Below are 26,887 nucleotides of genomic sequence, written 5' to 3'. Positions count from 1 at the left end.
TTCCACGTCGTGCTCCGTTCACCGTCAACATCTCTCGCCAGCTTCACCCCATCTCTCCTCTAGCTCTCGAACTGCTGCACGTGATGCCATCCGTCTGCAAACGGTCAGTATCGGTCTAAGCTGCTTTGCGAGCGAGCCGACGCACCGGAACAATTTGAACTCATCGCCTCTGCTCCGGCTTCAGTCCGTCCACTGTGAAAACCATCAGTTCTTACTCTGCAGGCTTGAGGATTCCCAAGTTCTCCGCAACCATCTCCAAAGCGGCATGTAAGTCACTGCCTGTTTACACCACCGACTCTGTTTGTGAATACTTTTCCATCGTCATTCTGCACAATCACTTCTGAAGTGACCGCTTGTGTCGAAAACAAGGTACAGTCCAAAGCGATTTCCCAAGGCGCGCCTCTGGAACGCTCAAATCAACCTAAAGTCAGGCGGCCATGCGCATGTCAGCGTCTCTCCTGCAACTTTTCCATTGCGATCAGGGATCACCGGTTTTTGCAAGCTGGAACAGCTGGCCGTCAGCAAGCTTACGAGCGAGGGAGTGTTTGATAGAGAGAGAGAGAGTGCAAAGGCCAGCATGGACGCGTCGCTGACTCAAAGAGTGTTTTGTGCGTTCGCAGATGTTGGTCAATGAAGAGTCGGAGAATTGGAATTGGTGCAGGATTGAGGGTTTGTCGATTTGATTATTTGACTGTTTTGGAATGCTCCTTACGCAGCCAATCAGAAGAAATGTGCCATGAGACTGGAAGCAAAAGGCATCGAATGGCTGCAGGAGGAGGGTGAGAGGCAATGCAAACCACCCTCGCGCCAGCAAGACCAGGTGCAGAGCTTCACCTTCATTCACTCGCCTCCGTCACAGTTAAACGAAGGACGGAGCGCGCGAGCGACTCTGCACCTGCCGAAACCCGGGATTGAACCGGGGACCTTTAGATCTTCAGTCTAACGCTCTCCCAACTGAGCTATTTCGGCAGCTGCAGCCCGCTCGGCACGCTGCAGCACTTTGCTCGCTGCCACATTCACTTGGGATTTGCCCTGCGTTTTTGTTCCAAATCTCCTCACGACATCGACTCCTTCCGGCAAAATTTCCCAGCCTGTTTTCTCGCCGGACAGTTGGCTTCAGCCGCTGCCTCTTTATGCCGTCTATATCGACACTGTCGTTGATTCTGCACAATCATTTCTGAAGTTGACAGCTTGGCTCTGGTCGACTCGCTCGTCGAATGCACAACCAGGAACTGGTCCCTCCAGTCCTCGACAAGTTCCACGTCGTGCTCCGTTCACCGTCAACATCTCTCGCCAGCTTCACCCCATCTCTCCTCTAGCTCTCGAACTGCTGCACGTGATGCCATCCGTCTGCAAACGGTCAGTATCGGTCTAAGCTGCTTTGCGAGCGAGCCGACGCACCGGAACAATTTGAACTCATCGCCTCTGCTCCGGCTTCAGTCCGTCCACTGTGAAAACCATCAGTTCTTACTCTGCAGGCTTGAGGATTCCCAAGTTCTCCGCAACCATCTCCAAAGCGGCATGTAAGTCACTGCCTGTTTACACCACCGACTCTGTTTGTGAATACTTTTCCATCGTCATTCTGCACAATCACTTCTGAAGTGACCGCTTGTGTCGAAAACAAGGAACAGTCCAAAGCGATTTCCCAAGGCGCGCCTCTGGAACGCTCAAATCAACCTAAAGTCAGGCGGCCATGCGCATGTCAGCGTCTCTCCTGCAACTTTTCCATTGCGATCAGGGATCACCGGTTTTTGCAAGCTGGAACAGCTGGCCGTCAGCAAGCTTACGAGCGAGGGAGTGTTTGATAGAGAGAGAGAGAGTGCAAAGGCCAGCATGGACGCGTCGCTGACTCAAAGAGTGTTTTGTGCGTTCGCAGATGTTGGTCAATGAAGAGTCGGAGAATTGGAATTGGTGCAGGATTGAGGGTTTGTCGATTTGATTATTTGACTGTTTTGGAATGCTCCTTACGCAGCCAATCAGAAGAAATGTGCCATGAGACTGGAAGCAAAAGGCATCGAATGGCTGCAGGAGGAGGGTGAGAGGCAATGCAAACCACCCTCGCGCCAGCAAGACCAGGTGCAGAGCTTCACCTTCATTCACTCGCCTCCGTCGCAGTTAAACGAAGGACGGAGCGCGCGAGCGACTCTGCACCTGCCGAAACCCGGGATTGAACCGGGGACCTTTAGATCTTCAGTCTAACGCTCTCCCAACTGAGCTATTTCGGCAGCTGCAGCCAGCTCGGCACGCTGCAGCACTTTGCTCGCTGCCACATTCACTTGGGATTTGCCCTGCGTTTTTGTTCCAAATCTCCTCACGACATCGACTCCTTCCGGCAAAATTTCCCAGCCTGTTTTCTCGCCGGACAGTTGGCTTCAGCCGCTGCCTCTTTATGCCGTCTATATCGACACTGTCGTTGATTCTGCACAATCATTTCTGAAGTTGACAGCTTGGCTCTGGTCGACTCGCTCGTCGAATGCACAACCAGGAACTGGTCACTCCAGTCCTCGACAAGTTCCACGTCGTGCTCCGTTCACCGTCAACATCTCTCGCCAGCTTCACCCCATCTCTCCTCTAGCTCTCGAACTGCTGCACGTGATGCCATCCGTCTGCAAACGGTCAGTATCGGTCTAAGCTGCTTTGCGAGCGAGCCGACGCACCGGAACAATTTGAACTCATCGCCTCTGCTCCGGCTTCAGTCCGTCCACTGTGAAAACCATCAGTTCTTACTCTGCAGGCTTGAGGATTCCCAAGTTCTCCGCAACCATCTCCAAAGCGGCATGTAAGTCACTGCCTGTTTACACCACCGACTCTGTTTGTGAATACTTTTCCATCGTCATTCTGCACAATCACTTCTGAAGTGACCGCTTGTGTCGAAAACAAGGTACAGTCCAAAGCGATTTCCCAAGGCGCGCCTCTGGAACGCTCAAATCAACCTAAAGTCAGGCGGCCATGCGCATGTCAGCGTCTCTCCTGCAACTTTTCCATTGCGATCAGGGATCACCGGTTTTTGCAAGCTGGAACAGCTGGCCGTCAGCAAGCTTACGAGCGAGGGAGTGTTTGATAGAGAGAGAGAGAGTGCAAAGGCCAGCATGGACGCGTCGCTGACTCAAAGAGTGTTTTGTGCGTTCGCAGATGTTGGTCAATGAAGAGTCGGAGAATTGGAATTGGTGCAGGATTGAGGGTTTGTCGATTTGATTATTTGACTGTTTTGGAATGCTCCTTACGCAGCCAATCAGAAGAAATGTGCCATGAGACTGGAAGCAAAAGGCATCGAATGGCTGCAGGAGGAGGGTGAGAGGCAATGCAAACCACCCTCGCGCCAGCAAGACCAGGTGCAGAGCTTCACCTTCATTCACTCGCCTCCGTCGCAGTTAAACGAAGGACGGAGCGCGCGAGCGACTCTGCACCTGCCGAAACCCGGGATTGAACCGGGGACCTTTAGATCTTCAGTCTAACGCTCTCCCAACTGAGCTATTTCGGCAGCTGCAGCCAGCTCGGCACGCTGCAGCACTTTGCTCGCTGCCACATTCACTTGGGATTTGCCCTGCGTTTTTGTTCCAAATCTCCTCACGACATCGACTCCTTCCGGCAAAATTTCCCAGCCTGTTTTCTCGCCGGACAGTTGGCTTCAGCCGCTGCCTCTTTATGCCGTCTATATCGACACTGTCGTTGATTCTGCACAATCATTTCTGAAGTTGACAGCTTGGCTCTGGTCGACTCGCTCGTCGAATGCACAACCAGGAACTGGTCCCTCCAGTCCTCGACAAGTTCCACGTCGTGCTCCGTTCACCGTCAACATCTCTCGCCAGCTTCACCCCATCTCTCCTCTAGCTCTCGAACTGCTGCACGTGATGCCATCCGTCTGCAAACGGTCAGTATCGGTCTAAGCTGCTTTGCGAGCGAGCCGACGCACCGGAACAATTTGAACTCATCGCCTCTGCTCCGGCTTCAGTCCGTCCACTGTGAAAACCATCAGTTCTTACTCTGCAGGCTTGAGGATTCCCAAGTTCTCCGCAACCATCTCCAAAGCGGCATGTAAGTCACTGCCTGTTTACACCACCGACTCTGTTTGTGAATACTTTTCCATCGTCATTCTGCACAATCACTTCTGAAGTGACCGCTTGTGTCGAAAACAAGGTACAGTCCAAAGCGATTTCCCAAGGCGCGCCTCTGGAACGCTCAAATCAACCTAAAGTCAGGCGGCCATGCGCATGTCAGCGTCTCTCCTGCAACTTTTCCATTGCGATCAGGGATCACCGGTTTTTGCAAGCTGGAACAGCTGGCCGTCAGCAAGCTTACGAGCGAGGGAGTGTTTGATAGAGAGAGAGAGAGTGCAAAGGCCAGCATGGACGCGTCGCTGACTCAAAGAGTGTTTTGTGCGTTCGCAGATGTTGGTCAATGAAGAGTCGGAGAATTGGAATTGGTGCAGGATTGAGGGTTTGTCGATTTGATTATTTGACTGTTTTGGAATGCTCCTTACGCAGCCAATCAGAAGAAATGTGCCATGAGACTGGAAGCAAAAGGCATCGAATGGCTGCAGGAGGAGGGTGAGAGGCAATGCAAACCACCCTCGCGCCAGCAAGACCAGGTGCAGAGCTTCACCTTCATTCACTCGCCTCCGTCACAGTTAAACGAAGGACGGAGCGCGCGAGCGACTCTGCACCTGCCGAAACCCGGGATTGAACCGGGGACCTTTAGATCTTCAGTCTAACGCTCTCCCAACTGAGCTATTTCGGCAGCTGCAGCCCGCTCGGCACGCTGCAGCACTTTGCTCGCTGCCACATTCACTTGGGATTTGCCCTGCGTTTTTGTTCCAAATCTCCTCACGACATCGACTCCTTCCGGCAAAATTTCCCAGCCTGTTTTCTCGCCGGACAGTTGGCTTCAGCCGCTGCCTCTTTATGCCGTCTATATCGACACTGTCGTTGATTCTGCACAATCATTTCTGAAGTTGACAGCTTGGCTCTGGTCGACTCGCTCGTCGAATGCACAACCAGGAACTGGTCCCTCCAGTCCTCGACAAGTTCCACGTCGTGCTCCGTTCACCGTCAACATCTCTCGCCAGCTTCACCCCATCTCTCCTCTAGCTCTCGAACTGCTGCACGTGATGCCATCCGTCTGCAAACGGTCAGTATCGGTCTAAGCTGCTTTGCGAGCGAGCCGACGCACCGGAACAATTTGAACTCATCGCCTCTGCTCCGGCTTCAGTCCGTCCACTGTGAAAACCATCAGTTCTTACTCTGCAGGCTTGAGGATTCCCAAGTTCTCCGCAACCATCTCCAAAGCGGCATGTAAGTCACTGCCTGTTTACACCACCGACTCTGTTTGTGAATACTTTTCCATCGTCATTCTGCACAATCACTTCTGAAGTGACCGCTTGTGTCGAAAACAAGGAACAGTCCAAAGCGATTTCCCAAGGCGCGCCTCTGGAACGCTCAAATCAACCTAAAGTCAGGCGGCCATGCGCATGTCAGCGTCTCTCCTGCAACTTTTCCATTGCGATCAGGGATCACCGGTTTTTGCAAGCTGGAACAGCTGGCCGTCAGCAAGCTTACGAGCGAGGGAGTGTTTGATAGAGAGAGAGAGAGTGCAAAGGCCAGCATGGACGCGTCGCTGACTCAAAGAGTGTTTTGTGCGTTCGCAGATGTTGGTCAATGAAGAGTCGGAGAATTGGAATTGGTGCAGGATTGAGGGTTTGTCGATTTGATTATTTGACTGTTTTGGAATGCTCCTTACGCAGCCAATCAGAAGAAATGTGCCATGAGACTGGAAGCAAAAGGCATCGAATGGCTGCAGGAGGAGGGTGAGAGGCAATGCAAACCACCCTCGCGCCAGCAAGACCAGGTGCAGAGCTTCACCTTCATTCACTCGCCTCCGTCGCAGTTAAACGAAGGACGGAGCGCGCGAGCGACTCTGCACCTGCCGAAACCCGGGATTGAACCGGGGACCTTTAGATCTTCAGTCTAACGCTCTCCCAACTGAGCTATTTCGGCAGCTGCAGCCAGCTCGGCACGCTGCAGCACTTTGCTCGCTGCCACATTCACTTGGGATTTGCCCTGCGTTTTTGTTCCAAATCTCCTCACGACATCGACTCCTTCCGGCAAAATTTCCCAGCCTGTTTTCTCGCCGGATAGTTGGCTTCAGCCGCTGCCTCTTTATGCCGTCTATATCGACACTGTCGTTGATTCTGCACAATCATTTCTGAAGTTGACAGCTTGGCTCTGGTCGACTCGCTCGTCGAATGCACAACCAGGAACTGGTCACTCCAGTCCTCGACAAGTTCCACGTCGTGCTCCGTTCACCGTCAACATCTCTCGCCAGCTTCACCCCATCTCTCCTCTAGCTCTCGAACTGCTGCACGTGATGCCATCCGTCTGCAAACGGTCAGTATCGGTCTAAGCTGCTTTGCGAGCGAGCCGACGCACCGGAACAATTTGAACTCATCGCCTCTGCTCCGGCTTCAGTCCGTCCACTGTGAAAACCATCAGTTCTTACTCTGCAGGCTTGAGGATTCCCAAGTTCTCCGCAACCATCTCCAAAGCGGCATGTAAGTCACTGCCTGTTTACACCACCGACTCTGTTTGTGAATACTTTTCCATCGTCATTCTGCACAATCACTTCTGAAGTGACCGCTTGTGTCGAAAACAAGGTACAGTCCAAAGCGATTTCCCAAGGCGCGCCTCTGGAACGCTCAAATCAACCTAAAGTCAGGCGGCCATGCGCATGTCAGCGTCTCTCCTGCAACTTTTCCATTGCGATCAGGGATCACCGGTTTTTGCAAGCTGGAACAGCTGGCTGTCAGCAAGCTTACGAGCGAGGGAGTGTTTGATAGAGAGAGAGAGAGTGCAAAGGCCAGCATGGACGCGTCGCTGACTCAAAGAGTGTTTTGTGCGTTCGCAGATGTTGGTCAATGAAGAGTCGGAGAATTGGAATAGGTGCAGGATTGAGGGTTTGTCGATTTGATTATTTGACTGTTTTGGAATGCTCCTTACGCAGCCAATCAGAAGAAATGTGCCATGAGACTGGAAGCAAAAGGCATCGAATGGCTGCAGGAGGAGGGTGAGAGGCAATGCAAACCACCCTCGCGCCAGCAAGACCAGGTGCAGAGCTTCACCTTCATTCACTCGCCTCCGTCGCAGTTAAACGAAGGACGGAGCGCGCGAGCGACTCTGCACCTGCCGAAACCCGGGATTGAACCGGGGACCTTTAGATCTTCAGTCTAACGCTCTCCCAACTGAGCTATTTCGGCAGCTGCAGCCAGCTCGGCACGCTGCAGCACTTTGCTCGCTGCCACATTCACTTGGGATTTGCCCTGCGTTTTTGTTCCAAATCTCCTCACGACATCGACTCCTTCCGGCAAAATTTCCCAGCCTGTTTTCTCGCCGGACAGTTGGCTTCAGCCGCTGCCTCTTTATGCCGTCTATATCGACACTGTCGTTGATTCTGCACAATCATTTCTGAAGTTGACAGCTTGGCTCTGGTCGACTCGCTCGTCGAATGCACAACCAGGAACTGGTCCCTCCAGTCCTCGACAAGTTCCACGTCGTGCTCCGTTCACCGTCAACATCTCTCGCCAGCTTCACCCCATCTCTCCTCTAGCTCTCGAATTGCTGCACGTGATGCCATCCGTCTGCAAACGGTCAGTATCGGTCTAAGCTGCTTTGCGAGCGAGCCGACGCACCGGAACAATTTGAACTCATCGCCTCTGCTCCGGCTTCAGTCCGTCCACTGTGAAAACCATCAGTTCTTACTCTGCAGGCTTGAGGATTCCCAAGTTCTCCGCAACCATCTCCAAAGCGGCATGTAAGTCACTGCCTGTTTACACCACCGACTCTGTTTGTGAATACTTTTCCATCGTCATTCTGCACAATCACTTCTGAAGTGACCGCTTGTGTCGAAAACAAGGTACAGTCCAAAGCGATTTCCCAAGGCGCGCCTCTGGAACGCTCAAATCAACCTAAAGTCAGGCGGCCATGCGCATGTCAGCGTCTCTCCTGCAACTTTTCCATTGCGATCAGGGATCACCGGTTTTTGCAAGCTGGAACAGCTGGCCGTCAGCAAGCTTACGAGCGAGGGAGTGTTTGATAGAGAGAGAGAGAGTGCAAAGGCCAGCATGGACGCGTCGCTGACTCAAAGAGTGTTTTGTGCGTTCGCAGATGTTGGTCAATGAAGAGTCGGAGAATTGGAATTGGTGCAGGATTGAGGGTTTGTCGATTTGATTATTTGACTGTTTTGGAATGCTCCTTACGCAGCCAATCAGAAGAAATGTGCCATGAGACTGGAAGCAAAAGGCATCGAATGGCTGCAGGAGGAGGGTGAGAGGCAATGCAAACCACCCTCGCGCCAGCAAGACCAGGTGCAGAGCTTCACCTTCATTCACTCGCCTCCGTCACAGTTAAACGAAGGACGGAGCGCGCGAGCGACTCTGCACCTGCCGAAACCCGGGATTGAACCGGGGACCTTTAGATCTTCAGTCTAACGCTCTCCCAACTGAGCTATTTCGGCAGCTGCAGCCCGCTCGGCACGCTGCAGCACTTTGCTCGCTGCCACATTCACTTGGGATTTGCCCTGCGTTTTTGTTCCAAATCTCCTCACGACATCGACTCCTTCCGGCAAAATTTCCCAGCCTGTTTTCTCGCCGGACAGTTGGCTTCAGCCGCTGCCTCTTTATGCCGTCTATATCGACACTGTCGTTGATTCTGCACAATCATTTCTGAAGTTGACAGCTTGGCTCTGGTCGACTCGCTCGTCGAATGCACAACCAGGAACTGGTCCCTCCAGTCCTCGACAAGTTCCACGTCGTGCTCCGTTCACCGTCAACATCTCTCGCCAGCTTCACCCCATCTCTCCTCTAGCTCTCGAACTGCTGCACGTGATGCCATCCGTCTGCAAACGGTCAGTATCGGTCTAAGCTGCTTTGCGAGCGAGCCGACGCACCGGAACAATTTGAACTCATCGCCTCTGCTCCGGCTTCAGTCCGTCCACTGTGAAAACCATCAGTTCTTACTCTGCAGGCTTGAGGATTCCCAAGTTCTCCGCAACCATCTCCAAAGCGGCATGTAAGTCACTGCCTGTTTACACCACCGACTCTGTTTGTGAATACTTTTCCATCGTCATTCTGCACAATCACTTCTGAAGTGACCGCTTGTGTCGAAAACAAGGAACAGTCCAAAGCGATTTCCCAAGGCGCGCCTCTGGAACGCTCAAATCAACCTAAAGTCAGGCGGCCATGCGCATGTCAGCGTCTCTCCTGCAACTTTTCCATTGCGATCAGGGATCACCGGTTTTTGCAAGCTGGAACAGCTGGCCGTCAGCAAGCTTACGAGCGAGGGAGTGTTTGATAGAGAGAGAGAGAGTGCAAAGGCCAGCATGGACGCGTCGCTGACTCAAAGAGTGTTTTGTGCGTTCGCAGATGTTGGTCAATGAAGAGTCGGAGAATTGGAATTGGTGCAGGATTGAGGGTTTGTCGATTTGATTATTTGACTGTTTTGGAATGCTCCTTACGCAGCCAATCAGAAGAAATGTGCCATGAGACTGGAAGCAAAAGGCATCGAATGGCTGCAGGAGGAGGGTGAGAGGCAATGCAAACCACCCTCGCGCCAGCAAGACCAGGTGCAGAGCTTCACCTTCATTCACTCGCCTCCGTCGCAGTTAAACGAAGGACGGAGCGCGCGAGCGACTCTGCACCTGCCGAAACCCGGGATTGAACCGGGGACCTTTAGATCTTCAGTCTAACGCTCTCCCAACTGAGCTATTTCGGCAGCTGCAGCCAGCTCGGCACGCTGCAGCACTTTGCTCGCTGCCACATTCACTTGGGATTTGCCCTGCGTTTTTGTTCCAAATCTCCTCACGACATCGACTCCTTCCGGCAAAATTTCCCAGCCTGTTTTCTCGCCGGACAGTTGGCTTCAGCCGCTGCCTCTTTATGCCGTCTATATCGACACTGTCGTTGATTCTGCACAATCATTTCTGAAGTTGACAGCTTGGCTCTGGTCGACTCGCTCGTCGAATGCACAACCAGGAACTGGTCCCTCCAGTCCTCGACAAGTTCCACGTCGTGCTCCGTTCACCGTCAACATCTCTCGCCAGCTTCACCCCATCTCTCCTCTAGCTCTCGAACTGCTGCACGTGATGCCATCCGTCTGCAAACGGTCAGTATCGGTCTAAGCTGCTTTGCGAGCGAGCCGACGCACCGGAACAATTTGAACTCATCGCCTCTGCTCCGGCTTCAGTCCGTCCACTGTGAAAACCATCAGTTCTTACTCTGCAGGCTTGAGGATTCCCAAGTTCTCCGCAACCATCTCCAAAGCGGCATGTAAGTCACTGCCTGTTTACACCACCGACTCTGTTTGTGAATACTTTTCCATCGTCATTCTGCACAATCACTTCTGAAGTGACCGCTTGTGTCGAAAACAAGGAACAGTCCAAAGCGATTTCCCAAGGCGCGCCTCTGGAACGCTCAAATCAACCTAAAGTCAGGCGGCCATGCGCATGTCAGCGTCTCTCCTGCAACTTTTCCATTGCGATCAGGGATCACCGGTTTTTGCAAGCTGGAACAGCTGGCCGTCAGCAAGCTTACGAGCGAGGGAGTGTTTGATAGAGAGAGAGAGAGTGCAAAGGCCAGCATGGACGCGTCGCTGACTCAAAGAGTGTTTTGTGCGTTCGCAGATGTTGGTCAATGAAGAGTCGGAGAATTGGAATTGGTGCAGGATTGAGGGTTTGTCGATTTGATTATTTGACTGTTTTGGAATGCTCCTTACGCAGCCAATCAGAAGAAATGTGCCATGAGACTGGAAGCAAAAGGCATCGAATGGCTGCAGGAGGAGGGTGAGAGGCAATGCAAACCACCCTCGCGCCAGCAAGACCAGGTGCAGAGCTTCACCTTCATTCACTCGCCTCCGTCACAGTTAAACGAAGGACGGAGCGCGCGAGCGACTCTGCACCTGCCGAAACCCGGGATTGAACCGGGGACCTTTAGATCTTCAGTCTAACGCTCTCCCAACTGAGCTATTTCGGCAGCTGCAGCCAGCTCGGCACGCTGCAGCACTTTGCTCGCTGCCACATTCACTTGGGATTTGCCCTGCGTTTTTGTTCCAAATCTCCTCACGACATCGACTCCTTCCGGCAAAATTTCCCAGCCTGTTTTCTCGCCGGACAGTTGGCTTCAGCCGCTGCCTCTTTATGCCGTCTATATCGACACTGTCGTTGATTCTGCACAATCATTTCTGAAGTTGACAGCTTGGCTCTGGTCGACTCGCTCGTCGAATGCACAACCAGGAACTGGTCCCTCCAGTCCTCGACAAGTTCCACGTCGTGCTCCGTTCACCGTCAACATCTCTCGCCAGCTTCACCCCATCTCTCCTCTAGCTCTCGAACTGCTGCACGTGATGCCATCCGTCTGCAAACGGTCAGTATCGGTCTAAGCTGCTTTGCGAGCGAGCCGACGCACCGGAACAATTTGAACTCATCGCCTCTGCTCCGGCTTCAGTCCGTCCACTGTGAAAACCATCAGTTCTTACTCTGCAGGCTTGAGGATTCCCAAGTTCTCCGCAACCATCTCCAAAGCGGCATGTAAGTCACTGCCTGTTTACACCACCGACTCTGTTTGTGAATACTTTTCCATCGTCATTCTGCACAATCACTTCTGAAGTGACCGCTTGTGTCGAAAACAAGGAACAGTCCAAAGCGATTTCCCAAGGCGCGCCTCTGGAACGCTCAAATCAACCTAAAGTCAGGCGGCCATGCGCATGTCAGCGTCTCTCCTGCAACTTTTCCATTGCGATCAGGGATCACCGGTTTTTGCAAGCTGGAACAGCTGGCCGTCAGCAAGCTTACGAGCGAGGGAGTGTTTGATAGAGAGAGAGAGAGTGCAAAGGCCAGCATGGACGCGTCGCTGACTCAAAGAGTGTTTTGTGCGTTCGCAGATGTTGGTCAATGAAGAGTCGGAGAATTGGAATTGGTGCAGGATTGAGGGTTTGTCGATTTGATTATTTGACTGTTTTGGAATGCTCCTTACGCAGCCAATCAGAAGAAATGTGCCATGAGACTGGAAGCAAAAGGCATCGAATGGCTGCAGGAGGAGGGTGAGAGGCAATGCAAACCACCCTCGCGCCAGCAAGACCAGGTGCAGAGCTTCACCTTCATTCACTCGCCTCCGTCGCAGTTAAACGAAGGACGGAGCGCGCGAGCGACTCTGCACCTGCCGAAACCCGGGATTGAACCGGGGACCTTTAGATCTTCAGTCTAACGCTCTCCCAACTGAGCTATTTCGGCAGCTGCAGCCAGCTCGGCACGCTGCAGCACTTTGCTCGCTGCCACATTCACTTGGGATTTGCCCTGCGTTTTTGTTCCAAATCTCCTCACGACATCGACTCCTTCCGGCAAAATTTCCCAGCCTGTTTTCTCGCCGGATAGTTGGCTTCAGCCGCTGCCTCTTTATGCCGTCTATATCGACACTGTCGTTGATTCTGCACAATCATTTCTGAAGTTGACAGCTTGGCTCTGGTCGACTCGCTCGTCGAATGCACAACCAGGAACTGGTCACTCCAGTCCTCGACAAGTTCCACGTCGTGCTCCGTTCACCGTCAACATCTCTCGCCAGCTTCACCCCATCTCTCCTCTAGCTCTCGAACTGCTGCACGTGATGCCATCCGTCTGCAAACGGTCAGTATCGGTCTAAGCTGCTTTGCGAGCGAGCCGACGCACCGGAACAATTTGAACTCATCGCCTCTGCTCCGGCTTCAGTCCGTCCACTGTGAAAACCATCAGTTCTTACTCTGCAGGCTTGAGGATTCCCAAGTTCTCCGCAACCATCTCCAAAGCGGCATGTAAGTCACTGCCTGTTTACACCACCGACTCTGTTTGTGAATACTTTTCCATCGTCATTCTGCACAATCACTTCTGAAGTGACCGCTTGTGTCGAAAACAAGGAACAGTCCAAAGCGATTTCCCAAGGCGCGCCTCTGGAACGCTCAAATCAACCTAAAGTCAGGCGGCCATGCGCATGTCAGCGTCTCTCCTGCAACTTTTCCATTGCGATCAGGGATCACCGGTTTTTGCAAGCTGGAACAGCTGGCCGTCAGCAAGCTTACGAGCGAGGGAGTGTTTGATAGAGAGAGAGAGAGTGCAAAGGCCAGCATGGACGCGTCGCTGACTCAAAGAGTGTTTTGTGCGTTCGCAGATGTTGGTCAATGAAGAGTCGGAGAATTGGAATTGGTGCAGGATTGAGGGTTTGTCGATTTGATTATTTGACTGTTTTGGAATGCTCCTTACGCAGCCAATCAGAAGAAATGTGCCATGAGACTGGAAGCAAAAGGCATCGAATGGCTGCAGGAGGAGGGTGAGAGGCAATGCAAACCACCCTCGCGCCAGCAAGACCAGGTGCAGAGCTTCACCTTCATTCACTCGCCTCCGTCGCAGTTAAACGAAGGACGGAGCGCGCGAGCGACTCTGCACCTGCCGAAACCCGGGATTGAACCGGGGACCTTTAGATCTTCAGTCTAACGCTCTCCCAACTGAGCTATTTCGGCAGCTGCAGCCAGCTCGGCACGCTGCAGCACTTTGCTCGCCGCCACATTCACTTGGGATTTGCCCTGCGTTTTTGTTCCAAATCTCCTCACGACATCGACTCCTTCCGGCAAAATTTCCCAGCCTGTTTTCTCGCCGGACAGTTGGCTTCAGCCGCTGCCTCTTTATGCCGTCTATATCGACACTGTCGTTGATTCTGCACAATCATTTCTGAAGTTGACAGCTTGGCTCTGGTCGACTCGCTCGTCGAATGCACAACCAGGAACTGGTCCCTCCAGTCCTCGACAAGTTCCACGTCGTGCTCCGTTCACCGTCAACATCTCTCGCCAGCTTCACCCCATCTCTCCTCTAGCTCTCGAACTGCTGCACGTGATGCCATCCGTCTGCAAACGGTCAGTATCGGTCTAAGCTGCTTTGCGAGCGAGCCGACGCACCGGAACAATTTGAACTCATCGCCTCTGCTCCGGCTTCAGTCCGTCCACTGTGAAAACCATCAGTTCTTACTCTGCAGGCTTGAGGATTCCCAAGTTCTCCGCAACCATCTCCAAAGCGGCATGTAAGTCACTGCCTGTTTACACCACCGACTCTGTTTGTGAATACTTTTCCATCGTCATTCTGCACAATCACTTCTGAAGTGACCGCTTGTGTCGAAAACAAGGAACAGTCCAAAGCGATTTCCCAAGGCGCGCCTCTGGAACGCTCAAATCAACCTAAAGTCAGGCGGCCATGCGCATGTCAGCGTCTCTCCTGCAACTTTTCCATTGCGATCAGGGATCACCGGTTTTTGCAAGCTGGAACAGCTGGCCGTCAGCAAGCTTACGAGCGAGGGAGTGTTTGATAGAGAGAGAGAGAGTGCAAAGGCCAGCATGGACGCGTCGCTGACTCAAAGAGTGTTTTGTGCGTTCGCAGATGTTGGTCAATGAAGAGTCGGAGAATTGGAATTGGTGCAGGATTGAGGGTTTGTCGATTTGATTATTTGACTGTTTTGGAATGCTCCTTACGCAGCCAATCAGAAGAAATGTGCCATGAGACTGGAAGCAAAAGGCATCGAATGGCTGCAGGAGGAGGGTGAGAGGCAATGCAAACCACCCTCGCGCCAGCAAGACCAGGTGCAGAGCTTCACCTTCATTCACTCGCCTCCGTCGCAGTTAAACGAAGGACGGAGCGCGCGAGCGACTCTGCACCTGCCGAAACCCGGGATTGAACCGGGGACCTTTAGATCTTCAGTCTAACGCTCTCCCAACTGAGCTATTTCGGCAGCTGCAGCCAGCTCGGCACGCTGCAGCACTTTGCTCGCTGCCACATTCACTTGGGATTTGCCCTGCGTTTTTGTTCCAAATCTCCTCACGACATCGACTCCTTCCGGCAAAATTTCCCAGCCTGTTTTCTCGCCGGACAGTTGGCTTCAGCCGCTGCCTCTTTATGCCGTCTATATCGACACTGTCGTTGATTCTGCACAATCATTTCTGAAGTTGACAGCTTGGCTCTGGTCGACTCGCTCGTCGAATGCACAACCAGGAACTGGTCCCTCCAGTCCTCGACAAGTTCCACGTCGTGCTCCGTTCACCGTCAACATCTCTCGCCAGCTTCACCCCATCTCTCCTCTAGCTCTCGAACTGCTGCACGTGATGCCATCCGTCTGCAAACGGTCAGTATCGGTCTAAGCTGCTTTGCGAGCGAGCCGACGCACCGGAACAATTTGAACTCATCGCCTCTGCTCCGGCTTCAGTCCGTCCACTGTGAAAACCATCAGTTCTTACTCTGCAGGCTTGAGGATTCCCAAGTTCTCCGCAACCATCTCCAAAGCGGCATGTAAGTCACTGCCTGTTTACACCACCGACTCTGTTTGTGAATACTTTTCCATCGTCATTCTGCACAATCACTTCTGAAGTGACCGCTTGTGTCGAAAACAAGGTACAGTCCAAAGCGATTTCCCAAGGCGCGCCTCTGGAACGCTCAAATCAACCTAAAGTCAGGCGGCCATGCGCATGTCAGCGTCTCTCCTGCAACTTTTCCATTGCGATCAGGGATCACCGGTTTTTGCAAGCTGGAACAGCTGGCCGTCAGCAAGCTTACGAGCGAGGGAGTGTTTGATAGAGAGAGAGAGAGTGCAAAGGCCAGCATGGACGCGTCGCTGACTCAAAGAGTGTTTTGTGCGTTCGCAGATGTTGGTCAATGAAGAGTCGGAGAATTGGAATAGGTGCAGGATTGAGGGTTTGTCGATTTGATTATTTGACTGTTTTGGAATGCTCCTTACGCAGCCAATCAGAAGAAATGTGCCATGAGACTGGAAGCAAAAGGCATCGAATGGCTGCAGGAGGAGGGTGAGAGGCAATGCAAACCACCCTCGCGCCAGCAAGACCAGGTGCAGAGCTTCACCTTCATTCACTCGCCTCCGTCGCAGTTAAACGAAGGACGGAGCGCGCGAGCGACTCTGCACCTGCCGAAACCCGGGATTGAACCGGGGACCTTTAGATCTTCAGTCTAACGCTCTCCCAACTGAGCTATTTCGGCAGCTGCAGCCAGCTCGGCACGCTGCAGCACTTTGCTCGCTGCCACATTCACTTGGGATTTGCCCTGCGTTTTTGTTCCAAATCTCCTCACGACATCGACTCCTTCCGGCAAAATTTCCCAGCCTGTTTTCTCGCCGGACAGTTGGCTTCAGCCGCTGCCTCTTTATGCCGTCTATATCGACACTGTCGTTGATTCTGCACAATCATTTCTGAAGTTGACAGCTTGGCTCTGGTCGACTCGCTCGTCGAATGCACAACCAGGAACTGGTCCCTCCAGTCCTCGACAAGTTCCACGTCGTGCTCCGTTCACCGTCAACATCTCTCGCCAGCTTCACCCCATCTCTCCTCTAGCTCTCGAACTGCTGCACGTGATGCCATCCGTCTGCAAACGGTCAGTATCGGTCTAAGCTGCTTTGCGAGCGAGCCGACGCACCGGAACAATTTGAACTCATCGCCTCTGCTCCGGCTTCAGTCCGTCCACTGTGAAAACCATCAGTTCTTACTCTGCAGGCTTGAGGATTCCCAAGTTCTCCGCAACCATCTCCAAAGCGGCATGTAAGTCACTGCCTGTTTACACCACCGACTCTGTTTGTGAATACTTTTCCATCGTCATTCTGCACAATCACTTCTGAAGTGACCGCTTGTGTCGAAAACAAGGTACAGTCCAAAGCGATTTCCCAAGGCGCGCCTCTGGAACGCTCAAATCAACCTAAAGTCAGGCGGCCATGCGCATGTCAGCGTCTCTCCTGCAACTTTTCCATTGCGATCAGGGATCACCGGTTTTTGCAAGCTGGAACAGCTGGCCGTCAGCAAGCTTACGAGCGAGGGAGTGTTTGATAGAGAGAGAGAGAGTGCAAAGGCCAGCATGGACGCGTCGCTGACTCAAAGAGTGTTTTGTGCGTTCGCAGATGTTGGTCAATGAAGAGTCGGAGAATTGGAATTGGTGCAGGATTGAGGGTTTGTCGATTTGATTATTTGACTGTTTTGGAATGCTCCTTACGCAGCCAATCAGAAGAAATGTGCCATGAGACTGGAAGCAAAAGGCATCGAATGGCTGCAGGAGGAGGGTGAGAGGCAATGCAAACCACCCTCGCGCCAGCAAGACCAGGTGCAGAGCTTCACCTTCATTCACTCGCCTCCGTCACAGTTAAACGAAGGACGGAGCGCGCGAGCGACTCTGCACCTGCCGAAACCCGGGATTGAACCGGGGACCTTTAGATCTTCAGTCTAACGCTCTCCCAACTGAGCTATTTCGGCAGCTGCAGCCAGCTCGGCACGCTGCAGCACTTTGCTCGCTGCCACATTCACTTGGGATTTGCCCTGCGTTTTTGTTCCAAATCTCCTCACGACATCGACTCCTTCCGGCAAAATTTCCCAGCCTGTTTTCTCGCCGGACAGTTGGCTTCAGCCGCTGCCTCTTTATGCCGTCTATATCGACACTGTCGTTGATTCTGCACAATCATTTCTGAAGTTGACAGCTTGGCTCTGGTCGACTCGCTCGTCGAATGCACAACCAGGAACTGGTCCCTCCAGTCCTCGACAAGTTCCACGTCGTGCTCCGTTCACCGTCAACATCTCTCGCCAGCTTCACCCCATCTCTCCTCTAGCTCTCGAACTGCTGCACGTGATGCCATCCGTCTGCAAACGGTCAGTATCGGTCTAAGCTGCTTTGCGAGCGAGCCGACGCACCGGAACAATTTGAACTCATCGCCTCTGCTCCGGCTTCAGTCCGTCCACTGTGAAAACCATCAGTTCTTACTCTGCAGGCTTGAGGATTCCCAAGTTCTCCGCAACCATCTCCAAAGCGGCATGTAAGTCACTGCCTGTTTACACCACCGACTCTGTTTGTGAATACTTTTCCATCGTCATTCTGCACAATCACTTCTGAAGTGACCGCTTGTGTCGAAAACAAGGAACAGTCCAAAGCGATTTCCCAAGGCGCGCCTCTGGAACGCTCAAATCAACCTAAAGTCAGGCGGCCATGCGCATGTCAGCGTCTCTCCTGCAACTTTTCCATTGCGATCAGGGATCACCGGTTTTTGCAAGCTGGAACAGCTGGCCGTCAGCAAGCTTACGAGCGAGGGAGTGTTTGATAGAGAGAGAGAGAGTGCAAAGGCCAGCATGGACGCGTCGCTGACTCAAAGAGTGTTTTGTGCGTTCGCAGATGTTGGTCAATGAAGAGTCGGAGAATTGGAATTGGTGCAGGATTGAGGGTTTGTCGATTTGATTATTTGACTGTTTTGGAATGCTCCTTACGCAGCCAATCAGAAGAAATGTGCCATGAGACTGGAAGCAAAAGGCATCGAATGGCTGCAGGAGGAGGGTGAGAGGCAATGCAAACCACCCTCGCGCCAGCAAGACCAGGTGCAGAGCTTCACCTTCATTCACTCGCCTCCGTCGCAGTTAAACGAAGGACGGAGCGCGCGAGCGACTCTGCACCTGCCGAAACCCGGGATTGAACCGGGGACCTTTAGATCTTCAGTCTAACGCTCTCCCAACTGAGCTATTTCGGCAGCTGCAGCCAGCTCGGCACGCTGCAGCACTTTGCTCGCTGCCACATTCACTTGGGATTTGCCCTGCGTTTTTGTTCCAAATCTCCTCACGACATCGACTCCTTCCGGCAAAATTTCCCAGCCTGTTTTCTCGCCGGACAGTTGGCTTCAGCCGCTGCCTCTTTATGCCGTCTATATCGACACTGTCGTTGATTCTGCACAATCATTTCTGAAGTTGACAGCTTGGCTCTGGTCGACTCGCTCGTCGAATGCACAACCAGGAACTGGTCCCTCCAGTCCTCGACAAGTTCCACGTCGTGCTCCGTTCACCGTCAACATCTCTCGCCAGCTTCACCCCATCTCTCCTCTAGCTCTCGAACTGCTGCACGTGATGCCATCCGTCTGCAAACGGTCAGTATCGGTCTAAGCTGCTTTGCGAGCGAGCCGACGCACCGGAACAATTTGAACTCATCGCCTCTGCTCCGGCTTCAGTCCGTCCACTGTGAAAACCATCAGTTCTTACTCTGCAGGCTTGAGGATTCCCAAGTTCTCCGCAACCATCTCCAAAGCGGCATGTAAGTCACTGCCTGTTTACACCACCGACTCTGTTTGTGAATACTTTTCCATCGTCATTCTGCACAATCACTTCTGAAGTGACCGCTTGTGTCGAAAACAAGGTACAGTCCAAAGCGATTTCCCAAGGCGCGCCTCTGGAACGCTCAAATCAACCTAAAGTCAGGCGGCCATGCGCATGTCAGCGTCTCTCCTGCAACTTTTCCATTGCGATCAGGGATCACCGGTTTTTGCAAGCTGGAACAGCTGGCCGTCAGCAAGCTTACGAGCGAGGGAGTGTTTGATAGAGAGAGAGAGAGTGCAAAGGCCAGCATGGACGCGTCGCTGACTCAAAGAGTGTTTTGTGCGTTCGCAGATGTTGGTCAATGAAGAGTCGGAGAATTGGAATTGGTGCAGGATTGAGGGTTTGTCGATTTGATTATTTGACTGTTTTGGAATGCTCCTTACGCAGCCAATCAGAAGAAATGTGCCATGAGACTGGAAGCAAAAGGCATCGAATGGCTGCAGGAGGAGGGTGAGAGGCAATGCAAACCACCCTCGCGCCAGCAAGACCAGGTGCAGAGCTTCACCTTCATTCACTCGCCTCCGTCACAGTTAAACGAAGGACGGAGCGCGCGAGCGACTCTGCACCTGCCGAAACCCGGGATTGAACCGGGGACCTTTAGATCTTCAGTCTAACGCTCTCCCAACTGAGCTATTTCGGCAGCTGCAGCCAGCTCGGCACGCTGCAGCACTTTGCTCGCTGCCACATTCACTTGGGATTTGCCCTGCGTTTTTGTTCCAAATCTCCTCACGACATCGACTCCTTCCGGCAAAATTTCCCAGCCTGTTTTCTCGCCGGACAGTTGGCTTCAGCCGCTGCCTCTTTATGCCGTCTATATCGACACTGTCGTTGATTCTGCACAATCATTTCTGAAGTTGACAGCTTGGCTCTGGTCGACTCGCTCGTCGAATGCACAACCAGGAACTGGTCCCTCCAGTCCTCGACAAGTTCCACGTCGTGCTCCGTTCACCGTCAACATCTCTCGCCAGCTTCACCCCATCTCTCCTCTAGCTCTCGAACTGCTGCACGTGATGCCATCCGTCTGCAAACGGTCAGTATCGGTCTAAGCTGCTTTGCGAGCGAGCCGACGCACCGGAACAATTTGAACTCATCGCCTCTGCTCCGGCTTCAGTCCGTCCACTGTGAAAACCATCAGTTCTTACTCTGCAGGCTTGAGGATTCCCAAGTTCTCCGCAACCATCTCCAAAGCGGCATGTAAGTCACTGCCTGTTTACACCACCGACTCTGTTTGTGAATACTTTTCCATCGTCATTCTGCACAATCACTTCTGAAGTGACCGCTTGTGTCGAAAACAAGGAACAGTCCAAAGCGATTTCCCAAGGCGCGCCTCTGGAACGCTCAAATCAACCTAAAGTCAGGCGGCCATGCGCATGTCAGCGTCTCTCCTGCAACTTTTCCATTGCGATCAGGGATCACCGGTTTTTGCAAGCTGGAACAGCTGGCCGTCAGCAAGCTTACGAGCGAGGGAGTGTTTGATAGAGAGAGAGAGAGTGCAAAGGCCAGCATGGACGCGTCGCTGACTCAAAGAGTGTTTTGTGCGTTCGCAGATGTTGGTCAATGAAGAGTCGGAGAATTGGAATTGGTGCAGGATTGAGGGTTTGTCGATTTGATTATTTGACTGTTTTGGAATGCTCCTTACGCAGCCAATCAGAAGAAATGTGCCATGAGACTGGAAGCAAAAGGCATCGAATGGCTGCAGGAGGAGGGTGAGAGGCAATGCAAACCACCCTCGCGCCAGCAAGACCAGGTGCAGAGCTTCACCTTCATTCACTCGCCTCCGTCGCAGTTAAACGAAGGACGGAGCGCGCGAGCGACTCTGCACCTGCCGAAACCCGGGATTGAACCGGGGACCTTTAGATCTTCAGTCTAACGCTCTCCCAACTGAGCTATTTCGGCAGCTGCAGCCAGCTCGGCACGCTGCAGCACTTTGCTCGCCGCCACATTCACTTGGGATTTGCCCTGCGTTTTTGTTCCAAATCTCCTCACGACATCGACTCCTTCCGGCAAAATTTCCCAGCCTGTTTTCTCGCCGGACAGTTGGCTTCAGCCGCTGCCTCTTTATGCCGTCTATATCGACACTGTCGTTGATTCTGCACAATCATTTCTGAAGTTGACAGCTTGGCTCTGGTCGACTCGCTCGTCGAATGCACAACCAGGAACTGGTCACTCCAGTCCTCGACAAGTTCCACGTCGTGCTCCGTTCACCGTCAACATCTCTCGCCAGCTTCACCCCATCTCTCCTCTAGCTCTCGAACTGCTGCACGTGATGCCATCCGTCTGCAAACGGTCAGTATCGGTCTAAGCTGCTTTGCGAGCGAGCCGACGCACCGGAACAATTTGAACTCATCGCCTCTGCTCCGGCTTCAGTCCGTCCACTGTGAAAACCATCAGTTCTTACTCTGCAGGCTTGAGGATTCCCAAGTTCTCCGCAACCATCTCCAAAGCGGCATGTAAGTCACTGCCTGTTTACACCACCGACTCTGTTTGTGAATACTTTTCCATCGTCATTCTGCACAATCACTTCTGAAGTGACCGCTTGTGTCGAAAACAAGGAACAGTCCAAAGCGATTTCCCAAGGCGCGCCTCTGGAACGCTCAAATCAACCTAAAGTCAGGCGGCCATGCGCATGTCAGCGTCTCTCCTGCAACTTTTCCATTGCGATCAGGGATCACCGGTTTTTGCAAGCTGGAACAGCTGGCCGTCAGCAAGCTTACGAGCGAGGGAGTGTTTGATAGAGAGAGAGAGAGTGCAAAGGCCAGCATGGACGCGTCGCTGACTCAAAGAGTGTTTTGTGCGTTCGCAGATGTTGGTCAATGAAGAGTCGGAGAATTGGAATTGGTGCAGGATTGAGGGTTTGTCGATTTGATTATTTGACTGTTTTGGAATGCTCCTTACGCAGCCAATCAGAAGAAATGTGCCATGAGACTGGAAGCAAAAGGCATCGAATGGCTGCAGGAGGAGGGTGAGAGGCAATGCAAACCACCCTCGCGCCAGCAAGACCAGGTGCAGAGCTTCACCTTCATTCACTCGCCTCCGTCGCAGTTAAACGAAGGACGGAGCGCGCGAGCGACTCTGCACCTGCCGAAACCCGGGATTGAACCGGGGACCTTTAGATCTTCAGTCTAACGCTCTCCCAACTGAGCTATTTCGGCAGCTGCAGCCAGCTCGGCACGCTGCAGCACTTTGCTCGCCGCCACATTCACTTGGGATTTGCCCTGCGTTTTTGTTCCAAATCTCCTCACGACATCGACTCCTTCCGGCAAAATTTCCCAGCCTGTTTTCTCGCCGGACAGTTGGCTTCAGCCGCTGCCTCTTTATGCCGTCTATATCGACACTGTCGTTGATTCTGCACAATCATTTCTGAAGTTGACAGCTTGGCTCTGGTCGACTCGCTCGTCGAATGCACAACCAGGAACTGGTCCCTCCAGTCCTCGACAAGTTCCACGTCGTGCTCCGTTCACCGTCAACATCTCTCGCCAGCTTCACCCCATCTCTCCTCTAGCTCTCGAACTGCTGCACGTGATGCCATCCGTCTGCAAACGGTCAGTATCGGTCTAAGCTGCTTTGCGAGCGAGCCGACGCACCGGAACAATTTGAACTCATCGCCTCTGCTCCGGCTTCAGTCCGTCCACTGTGAAAACCATCAGTTCTTACTCTGCAGGCTTGAGGATTCCCAAGTTCTCCGCAACCATCTCCAAAGCGGCATGTAAGTCACTGCCTGTTTACACCACCGACTCTGTTTGTGAATACTTTTCCATCGTCATTCTGCACAATCACTTCTGAAGTGACCGCTTGTGTCGAAAACAAGGAACAGTCCAAAGCGATTTCCCAAGGCGCGCCTCTGGAACGCTCAAATCAACCTAAAGTCAGGCGGCCATGCGCATGTCAGCGTCTCTCCTGCAACTTTTCCATTGCGATCAGGGATCACCGGTTTTTGCAAGCTGGAACAGCTGGCCGTCAGCAAGCTTACGAGCGAGGGAGTGTTTGATAGAGAGAGAGAGAGTGCAAAGGCCAGCATGGACGCGTCGCTGACTCAAAGAGTGTTTTGTGCGTTCGCAGATGTTGGTCAATGAAGAGTCGGAGAATTGGAATTGGTGCAGGATTGAGGGTTTGTCGATTTGATTATTTGACTGTTTTGGAATGCTCCTTACGCAGCCAATCAGAAGAAATGTGCCATGAGACTGGAAGCAAAAGGCATCGAATGGCTGCAGGAGGAGGGTGAGAGGCAATGCAAACCACCCTCGCGCCAGCAAGACCAGGTGCAGAGCTTCACCTTCATTCACTCGCCTCCGTCGCAGTTAAACGAAGGACGGAGCGCGCGAGCGACTCTGCACCTGCCGAAACCCGGGATTGAACCGGGGACCTTTAGATCTTCAGTCTAACGCTCTCCCAACTGAGCTATTTCGGCAGCTGCAGCCAGCTCGGCACGCTGCAGCACTTTGCTCGCTGCCACATTCACTTGGGATTTGCCCTGCGTTTTTGTTCCAAACCTCCTCACGACATCGACTCCTTCCGGCAAAATTTCCCAGCCTGTTTTCTCGCCGGACAGTTGGCTTCAGCCGCTGCCTCTTTATGCCGTCTATATCGACACTGTCGTTGATTCTGCACAATCATTTCTGAAGTTGACAGCTTGGCTCTGGTCGACTCGCTCGTCGAATGCACAACCAGGAACTGGTCCCTCCAGTCCTCGACAAGTTCCACGTCGTGCTCCGTTCACCGTCAACATCTCTCGCCAGCTTCACCCCATCTCTCCTCTAGCTCTCGAACTGCTGCACGTGATGCCATCCGTCTGCAAACGGTCAGTATCGGTCTAAGCTGCTTTGCGAGCGAGCCGACGCACCGGAACAATTTGAACTCATCGCCTCTGCTCCGGCTTCAGTCCGTCCACTGTGAAAACCATCAGTTCTTACTCTGCAGGCTTGAGGATTCCCAAGTTCTCCGCAACCATCTCCAAAGCGGCATGTAAGTCACTGCCTGTTTACACCACCGACTCTGTTTGTGAATACTTTTCCATCGTCATTCTGCACAATCACTTCTGAAGTGACCGCTTGTGTCGAAAACAAGGAACAGTCCAAAGCGATTTCCCAAGGCGCGCCTCTGGAACGCTCAAATCAACCTAAAGTCAGGCGGCCATGCGCATGTCAGCGTCTCTCCTGCAACTTTTCCATTGCGATCAGGGATCACCGGTTTTTGCAAGCTGGAACAGCTGGCCGTCAGCAAGCTTACGAGCGAGGGAGTGTTTGATAGAGAGAGAGAGAGTGCAAAGGCCAGCATGGACGCGTCGCTGACTCAAAGAGTGTTTTGTGCGTTCGCAGATGTTGGTCAATGAAGAGTCGGAGAATTGGAATTGGTGCAGGATTGAGGGTTTGTCGATTTGATTATTTGACTGTTTTGGAATGCTCCTTACGCAGCCAATCAGAAGAAATGTGCCATGAGACTGGAAGCAAAAGGCATCGAATGGCTGCAGGAGGAGGGTGAGAGGCAATGCAAACCACCCTCGCGCCAGCAAGACCAGGTGCAGAGCTTCACCTTCATTCACTCGCCTCCGTCGCAGTTAAACGAAGGACGGAGCGCGCGAGCGACTCTGCACCTGCCGAAACCCGGGATTGAACCGGGGACCTTTAGATCTTCAGTCTAACGCTCTCCCAACTGAGCTATTTCGGCAGCTGCAGCCAGCTCGGCACGCTGCAGCACTTTGCTCGCCGCCACATTCACTTGGGATTTGCCCTGCGTTTTTGTTCCAAATCTCCTCACGACATCGACTCCTTCCGGCAAAATTTCCCAGCCTGTTTTCTCGCCGGACAGTTGGCTTCAGCCGCTGCCTCTTTATGCCGTCTATATCGACACTGTCGTTGATTCTGCACAATCATTTCTGAAGTTGACAGCTTGGCTCTGGTCGACTCGCTCGTCGAATGCACAACCAGGAACTGGTCACTCCAGTCCTCGACAAGTTCCACGTCGTGCTCCGTTCACCGTCAACATCTCTCGCCAGCTTCACCCCATCTCTCCTCTAGCTCTCGAACTGCTGCACGTGATGCCATCCGTCTGCAAACGGTCAGTATCGGTCTAAGCTGCTTTGCGAGCGAGCCGACGCACCGGAACAATTTGAACTCATCGCCTCTGCTCCGGCTTCAGTCCGTCCACTGTGAAAACCATCAGTTCTTACTCTGCAGGCTTGAGGATTCCCAAGTTCTCCGCAACCATCTCCAAAGCGGCATGTAAGTCACTGCCTGTTTACACCACCGACTCTGTTTGTGAATACTTTTCCATCGTCATTCTGCACAATCACTTCTGAAGTGACCGCTTGTGTCGAAAACAAGGAACAGTCCAAAGCGATTTCCCAAGGCGCGCCTCTGGAACGCTCAAATCAACCTAAAGTCAGGCGGCCATGCGCATGTCAGCGTCTCTCCTGCAACTTTTCCATTGCGATCAGGGATCACCGGTTTTTGCAAGCTGGAACAGCTGGCCGTCAGCAAGCTTACGAGCGAGGGAGTGTTTGATAGAGAGAGAGAGAGTGCAAAGGCCAGCATGGACGCGTCGCTGACTCAAAGAGTGTTTTGTGCGTTCGCAGATGTTGGTCAATGAAGAGTCGGAGAATTGGAATTGGTGCAGGATTGAGGGTTTGTCGATTTGATTATTTGACTGTTTTGGAATGCTCCTTACGCAGCCAATCAGAAGAAATGTGCCATGAGACTGGAAGCAAAAGGCATCGAATGGCTGCAGGAGGAGGGTGAGAGGCAATGCAAACCACCCTCGCGCCAGCAAGACCAGGTGCAGAGCTTCACCTTCATTCACTCGCCTCCGTCGCAGTTAAACGAAGGACGGAGCGCGCGAGCGACTCTGCACCTGCCGAAACCCGGGATTGAACCGGGGACCTTTAGATCTTCAGTCTAACGCTCTCCCAACTGAGCTATTTCGGCAGCTGCAGCCAGCTCGGCACGCTGCAGCACTTTGCTCGCCGCCACATTCACTTGGGATTTGCCCTGCGTTTTTGTTCCAAATCTCCTCACGACATCGACTCCTTCCGGCAAAATTTCCCAGCCTGTTTTCTCGCCGGACAGTTGGCTTCAGCCGCTGCCTCTTTATGCCGTCTATATCGACACTGTCGTTGATTCTGCACAATCATTTCTGAAGTTGACAGCTTGGCTCTGGTCGACTCGCTCGTCGAATGCACAACCAGGAACTGGTCCCTCCAGTCCTCGACAAGTTCCACGTCGTGCTCCGTTCACCGTCAACATCTCTCGCCAGCTTCACCCCATCTCTCCTCTAGCTCTCGAACTGCTGCACGTGATGCCATCCGTCTGCAAACGGTCAGTATCGGTCTAAGCTGCTTTGCGAGCGAGCCGACGCACCGGAACAATTTGAACTCATCGCCTCTGCTCCGGCTTCAGTCCGTCCACTGTGAAAACCATCAGTTCTTACTCTGCAGGCTTGAGGATTCCCAAGTTCTCCGCAACCATCTCCAAAGCGGCATGTAAGTCACTGCCTGTTTACACCACCGACTCTGTTTGTGAATACTTTTCCATCGTCATTCTGCACAATCACTTCTGAAGTGACCGCTTGTGTCGAAAACAAGGAACAGTCCAAAGCGATTTCCCAAGGCGCGCCTCTGGAACGCTCAAATCAACCTAAAGTCAGGCGGCCATGCGCATGTCAGCGTCTCTCCTGCAACTTTTCCATTGCGATCAGGGATCACCGGTTTTTGCAAGCTGGAACAG

The 26,887-nt window shown here is 52.8% G+C and overlaps 21 non-coding genes across 21 annotated transcripts; all 21 read right to left on the bottom strand.

The window, feature by feature from the left end:
* Positions 1 to 896: 896 nt before the first annotated feature.
* trnaf-gaa (transfer RNA phenylalanine (anticodon GAA)) lies at positions 897 to 969 on the bottom strand. Its single transcript has one exon. It is a non-coding gene; the product is annotated as a tRNA-Phe (tRNA).
* A 1,183-nt stretch (positions 970 to 2,152) lies between these two features.
* Positions 2,153 to 2,225, bottom strand: trnaf-gaa (transfer RNA phenylalanine (anticodon GAA)). Its single transcript has one exon. It is a non-coding gene; the product is annotated as a tRNA-Phe (tRNA).
* A 1,183-nt stretch (positions 2,226 to 3,408) lies between these two features.
* On the bottom strand, positions 3,409 to 3,481 carry trnaf-gaa (transfer RNA phenylalanine (anticodon GAA)). Its single transcript has one exon. It is a non-coding gene; the product is annotated as a tRNA-Phe (tRNA).
* A 1,183-nt stretch (positions 3,482 to 4,664) lies between these two features.
* On the bottom strand, positions 4,665 to 4,737 carry trnaf-gaa (transfer RNA phenylalanine (anticodon GAA)). The gene has a single exon. It is a non-coding gene; the product is annotated as a tRNA-Phe (tRNA).
* A 1,183-nt stretch (positions 4,738 to 5,920) lies between these two features.
* trnaf-gaa (transfer RNA phenylalanine (anticodon GAA)) lies at positions 5,921 to 5,993 on the bottom strand. The gene has a single exon. It is a non-coding gene; the product is annotated as a tRNA-Phe (tRNA).
* Positions 5,994 to 7,176: 1,183 nt separating this feature from the next.
* On the bottom strand, positions 7,177 to 7,249 carry trnaf-gaa (transfer RNA phenylalanine (anticodon GAA)). Its single transcript has one exon. It is a non-coding gene; the product is annotated as a tRNA-Phe (tRNA).
* Positions 7,250 to 8,432: 1,183 nt separating this feature from the next.
* trnaf-gaa (transfer RNA phenylalanine (anticodon GAA)) lies at positions 8,433 to 8,505 on the bottom strand. Its single transcript has one exon. It is a non-coding gene; the product is annotated as a tRNA-Phe (tRNA).
* Positions 8,506 to 9,688: 1,183 nt separating this feature from the next.
* Positions 9,689 to 9,761, bottom strand: trnaf-gaa (transfer RNA phenylalanine (anticodon GAA)). Its single transcript has one exon. It is a non-coding gene; the product is annotated as a tRNA-Phe (tRNA).
* A 1,183-nt stretch (positions 9,762 to 10,944) lies between these two features.
* Positions 10,945 to 11,017, bottom strand: trnaf-gaa (transfer RNA phenylalanine (anticodon GAA)). The gene has a single exon. It is a non-coding gene; the product is annotated as a tRNA-Phe (tRNA).
* A 1,183-nt stretch (positions 11,018 to 12,200) lies between these two features.
* Positions 12,201 to 12,273, bottom strand: trnaf-gaa (transfer RNA phenylalanine (anticodon GAA)). The gene has a single exon. It is a non-coding gene; the product is annotated as a tRNA-Phe (tRNA).
* A 1,183-nt stretch (positions 12,274 to 13,456) lies between these two features.
* On the bottom strand, positions 13,457 to 13,529 carry trnaf-gaa (transfer RNA phenylalanine (anticodon GAA)). Its single transcript has one exon. It is a non-coding gene; the product is annotated as a tRNA-Phe (tRNA).
* Positions 13,530 to 14,712: 1,183 nt separating this feature from the next.
* On the bottom strand, positions 14,713 to 14,785 carry trnaf-gaa (transfer RNA phenylalanine (anticodon GAA)). The gene has a single exon. It is a non-coding gene; the product is annotated as a tRNA-Phe (tRNA).
* Positions 14,786 to 15,968: 1,183 nt separating this feature from the next.
* On the bottom strand, positions 15,969 to 16,041 carry trnaf-gaa (transfer RNA phenylalanine (anticodon GAA)). The gene has a single exon. It is a non-coding gene; the product is annotated as a tRNA-Phe (tRNA).
* Positions 16,042 to 17,224: 1,183 nt separating this feature from the next.
* Positions 17,225 to 17,297, bottom strand: trnaf-gaa (transfer RNA phenylalanine (anticodon GAA)). The gene has a single exon. It is a non-coding gene; the product is annotated as a tRNA-Phe (tRNA).
* Positions 17,298 to 18,480: 1,183 nt separating this feature from the next.
* Positions 18,481 to 18,553, bottom strand: trnaf-gaa (transfer RNA phenylalanine (anticodon GAA)). The gene has a single exon. It is a non-coding gene; the product is annotated as a tRNA-Phe (tRNA).
* Positions 18,554 to 19,736: 1,183 nt separating this feature from the next.
* Positions 19,737 to 19,809, bottom strand: trnaf-gaa (transfer RNA phenylalanine (anticodon GAA)). The gene has a single exon. It is a non-coding gene; the product is annotated as a tRNA-Phe (tRNA).
* A 1,183-nt stretch (positions 19,810 to 20,992) lies between these two features.
* trnaf-gaa (transfer RNA phenylalanine (anticodon GAA)) lies at positions 20,993 to 21,065 on the bottom strand. Its single transcript has one exon. It is a non-coding gene; the product is annotated as a tRNA-Phe (tRNA).
* A 1,183-nt stretch (positions 21,066 to 22,248) lies between these two features.
* Positions 22,249 to 22,321, bottom strand: trnaf-gaa (transfer RNA phenylalanine (anticodon GAA)). The gene has a single exon. It is a non-coding gene; the product is annotated as a tRNA-Phe (tRNA).
* A 1,183-nt stretch (positions 22,322 to 23,504) lies between these two features.
* On the bottom strand, positions 23,505 to 23,577 carry trnaf-gaa (transfer RNA phenylalanine (anticodon GAA)). Its single transcript has one exon. It is a non-coding gene; the product is annotated as a tRNA-Phe (tRNA).
* Positions 23,578 to 24,760: 1,183 nt separating this feature from the next.
* trnaf-gaa (transfer RNA phenylalanine (anticodon GAA)) lies at positions 24,761 to 24,833 on the bottom strand. The gene has a single exon. It is a non-coding gene; the product is annotated as a tRNA-Phe (tRNA).
* Positions 24,834 to 26,016: 1,183 nt separating this feature from the next.
* trnaf-gaa (transfer RNA phenylalanine (anticodon GAA)) lies at positions 26,017 to 26,089 on the bottom strand. The gene has a single exon. It is a non-coding gene; the product is annotated as a tRNA-Phe (tRNA).
* Between the last annotated feature and the right edge of the window lie 798 nt (positions 26,090 to 26,887).

The sequence above is a fragment of the Chiloscyllium punctatum genome, chromosome 12, assembly GCF_047496795.1.
Source record: "Chiloscyllium punctatum isolate Juve2018m chromosome 12, sChiPun1.3, whole genome shotgun sequence".
Taxonomy (NCBI): domain Eukaryota; kingdom Metazoa; phylum Chordata; class Chondrichthyes; order Orectolobiformes; family Hemiscylliidae; genus Chiloscyllium; species Chiloscyllium punctatum.
The sequence above is the reverse complement of the archived record's forward strand: the minus strand, read 5'-3'. Positions and strand labels throughout refer to the sequence as shown.